Below are 4,497 nucleotides of genomic sequence, written 5' to 3'. Positions count from 1 at the left end.
TCAGTGTGTATTTGATTTGATGGCACTGGTGGGATGGCAAGGGTGGTCATCTGTTAAGACACATTTCAGAGTTACTGGAAGTGTGGGGTAGAAATGTTTGATGAAATTTAGGCCAGGTGTGACTATGGTAGTTTCAGTAGGCTCTGATGGTGCAGAGGCCTTCATTTAGGGTCTGTGGTGATGTCTCAACAGATAACCATGTTTTCTTGTGAAGTCCACCAGCCCACATGAAGCCAGATGCACAATGTGGTACATGTGTCTAGAGTTGATTTTCAGTGGCAAGTGGCCCTGGCATGCCCATATTTATACATTCTATCTTTTTATTTTAGTAAATAAACAAAAAACATTCACCACAAAGGTCCTTTTAAACTTGTATTTTTAGAGAAAGGTGTATAGCATGTGGGTTTATTTTATTTCGAAACCTCACTAGAACTGGACTTGAGATCAAAGCTATAGTAGCCAAGTCTTCCAGATGAAGGTCTCCCAACTGGAGACAATACCAACTCCTCTCTGCCAGTATCATCTTCAGAACCAAATGGATATGGTGTCTTCAATTATTTGCTTACATACTCTTATCTACCCTTTTTCCATCCAAGGGCCAACTATAGAGGAAACTCTAATTTTCTTGCTTCTTGAGATGAACAGGTGCCTATACACGGTGGGGGTTTCACTTAGCAAACCAGCCTTCAAATTCAGCCCTCACTTTCAGTCTCTGAAAGGCTAGGGCAGAACACATTAGGGATTTACATATATTTTTGTTAGAAATGATGTCACACAGACAATGCAATCTTTGTATATGGTCACCAGATGGCACTATTATATTACAATTAGGTTCAAAAATACTAGTGGTAAGGATGAGAATTTTCTCCCCAAATTAAAAAGCAGATAAGGATCTAATAGCTTTTGAGTAATCAATGTGTGTGTCCCATTCCATGGTCAAAGCTTTATGTATGTGACCTCATTTTAATATCCATATGAAGTGCTGTTAATTGTCCCTGCTTTTCCAAAATAAGGGATTTAAGGAAGAGAAGTGGAAAAAAAAACTGCTCACAATTGCTCAGCCAGTAATGATGATGGATTTATGATCATGTCCATTTCACTTCTGACCTTGGATCTTTTCTATGAAGAAGGTCGCATCCCAGAAAGTGGTGATTTCTTACCTACATCTGTATAGCTGCTATGTATTATTGTGCCAAAGATGGTGCAAATATAATACTAAATGTTTTTATCTCAACATCTTTACTTCTTTTACACTTTCATGTATGTGTATAATATGTGGGTAGACTTGGTGTTCCCAAAAGCAATCTAGTTCACTAATATATCTTAATAATACTCAACATGAGTGAATCTCCATATAATTCTGCTGAGTGAAAGAAGTCAAACAAAAAGGGTACTGTTTGATTTCATTCATACAAAATCCATGCAATAACAGATAAGTACTACATTGGGGACATGGGAGAAAGGGAAAGGAGTAAAGGGGTACAAAGGAGCTCAAGGAAACATTTTGTGATGGTAATTATGCTTGCTTTCTTGGAGCTGATTAGCATATATTTGCTATTAAGATAATTTTTGCAGATTAATTACGTTTTAATTTAATTTTTTATTGACAAATTCCATGATAGTAAGCAATATCCCATAGTAATTCCCTCTCCCCCCACATTTTCCCCTTTGAAACTCAATGCTTCACCATATCCCCTCCCCCTCTCAATCAGTCTCTCTTTTATTTTGATGTCATGATATTTTCCTCCTATTATTATGGTCTTGTGCAGGTAGTGTCAGGCACTGTGAAGTCATGGATATCCAGGCCATTTTTTGTCTGTAGGAGCACATTGTAGGGAGTCCTAACCTTCCTTTGGCTCCTACAGTCTTTCTGCCATCTCTTCCACTATGAACCCTGGACCTTTGAAGGTGTGATAGAGATATTTCAGCGCTGAGCACTCCTTTGTCAATTCTCAGAGCCTTCTGATTCATCCCAAGGTCATTGCCATCTGAAAAGAGATTCTGTAGCCAAAAGTGAGAGTAGCATCAGTATATGGGTACGAACATGAAGAGACGTGCTTACTGAGCAGTTTGGTGAGCATAGTATGTACATTTAGCCAGACAGCAGCAGATGTTAAACCTGCAGGGCTCCTGACTACCCCTGTTGTAGGTTTTCAGTATCAGGGATATATTCCCTCCCATGGAGTGGGCCTCCAGTCAAATTAAAGAGTGGTTGGTTTCCCCCATAACAGATGTGCCATTATTGCTGCCATTGGCTCATGTGGCCTGGCTGGCCAAATATAAGGCTTGCAGTGCCCACTGTTGAGTATCTTCCTGGTAATTTCTCTCTCTCCCTTTGAATTGCATGCAGTGTGGCTTTTTCCTCTTTCTGTTAGCTGATCTACATGGAGGAGGTTTTCAACTCAGCTCCAGCAGGATTTCTCAGTGACCTTGCAGCCCAAGATGTGGAGTCTTCAGCAATAGGGTCTTACCATCTATTCCTGGTAGGAAACTAAGGGCCTCAACAATGGCCTTTAATGTTTTGGGGGCATCAGGGACCTCCCTGGCCAACAATTCACTGGAAGGTATCCCATCCCTGTCACTGAAAATTTTCTAGTAACAATCTATGGTTCCTGAGTGTTCCATTGTCCAAAACAGTAGGTTTCCTTATGACTTATTTATATCATCTTAGATTTTGATTAGCCCTTCCTCCACCTTTCCTTTAGTCAATCTCTTTCCTTGACCTCACTTAGGCTTTTTCACTCCCATTAATCTGTTCTACCTACATATACACAATACCATCCTATTAAGTCCCCCCTCCCTAGAAACAAAATGCATAATTGAAATTAGTCAAATATTTGCTAATTATTAAGGAAGAATATGATATTTGATAAAGTAAATTTGCTTTATAAAAATCTGAGTACATTATTATGAAAAACCATGGATTAATTGCTAAGTATATTTTATCAATGATACTTTTGGATTCAATTGTGTTCAATTTATACATTTTCTCCTTTGTTTAGTTCATCCATACCACTTCTCGATATATGCTGTAAAAAATTAAAGACAGCTTACTCTACAGATACATGCATGCCCATGTTTATTATGCAACTTTTTACAGTAGCGGAGTTACAGAATCATCATCTTGATTATTGTGTTATTTGCATGAGTACATGCATTTTTCTAAATTCAGCTTGAGTTTTGCTGTAAATAAATGTGTTTAAGCATCATAATTACCTCATACTCCGTCAATGACCTTTTGAAATCAAATATGCATATCTAAATGCATTAAAAATTCCAACATACTTTTGTTTCAGTAGATGTAAATATTTTAAAAAGGTTATGAAGTGGAAAATGGTGGGGTGTGGTGGTGCACACCTTTAATCCAAACACTTAGGAGGCAGAAGTCGAAGGATTTCTATGAATTTGAGGCCAGCCTGAGACTACATAGTGACTTCCGGGTCAGCCTGGACTAGAGTGAGACCCTACCTCTAAAAAACACACACAAAAAGAAGAGGAAAATAGTCATTGGTATTTACTCAGACATCTGTTCACTTTTTCTTTCTCTTTCTTCATTCCTAAAACTCCCGGAGAACTCCCCTTCTTGTTTCTTCTAGAGCTGTCAATGAGCTATATCATTTTCTCATCATCTGTATGACCATGTATTTGTTTTGCATAAACTTTCACTAGATATAGAATTCCAGTTTGATGAATTTCATTCATAAATTTAAAGATATTGTTTCACTGATTTTTGCCCTTGTGTTTTCAGCTGTTTGATTAGCTATCTAAGAGTACATTTAAGTTTATCCAGTGTGAGCTGCACTGAGTTTTTGAATCTATAAATCAATGTCTTCATGAAATTATACAAAATTTGTCACCATTTTTCTATTCAAAAATAGTTTATGCATGCAGGAGAGATGGCTTAGCAGTTAAGGCACTTGCCTGTGAGACTTAAGGACCCAGGTTCGAATCTCCAGATTCCACATAAGCCAGATGCACAAGGCGGTTCATGTGTCTGGACTTTGTTTACAGTGGCTAGAGGCCCTGGTATACATATATTGTCTCTCTCTCTCTCTTTCACTTTCTCTTCTCTCAAATGAAAAATGTATAAATAAAAATAGTTTCTGAGGTAGTTTCTTTGTTAGGTGACTATATTATGGATAGACAAAAATTTACTCATCCCAGATAGGCCGCCACCAACAAATCAAAGAAATATGCACAAACCTATCTTGGTGAGCCAATGAGTTTATTGGGGACATTTATAGGAGCATGGGTGGTTCAAAGGCAGCTGCATCACCCTAAAACACCCCACAGCATGGGTGATGACTAAAAGATCTATGACCTTGGGCTCCAGGGTCACTCTGCAGGCATTTCCACAGAAGTCTCCTTTCCTCCAGCAGTTGTTTACTACTTCCATAAACTTGTTTAGGGCCTTTTGAATCTTGCAACTTTGTGAGCTTCCCTGAGTCTTGTAAATTATGTAAATTTCCTGAGTCTGATAAATTTCATTAGTTTCCT

Source organism: Jaculus jaculus, chromosome X (assembly GCF_020740685.1).
Source record: "Jaculus jaculus isolate mJacJac1 chromosome X, mJacJac1.mat.Y.cur, whole genome shotgun sequence".
Classification (NCBI taxonomy): domain Eukaryota; kingdom Metazoa; phylum Chordata; class Mammalia; order Rodentia; family Dipodidae; genus Jaculus; species Jaculus jaculus.
The sequence above is the reverse complement of the archived record's forward strand: the minus strand, read 5'-3'. Positions refer to the sequence as shown.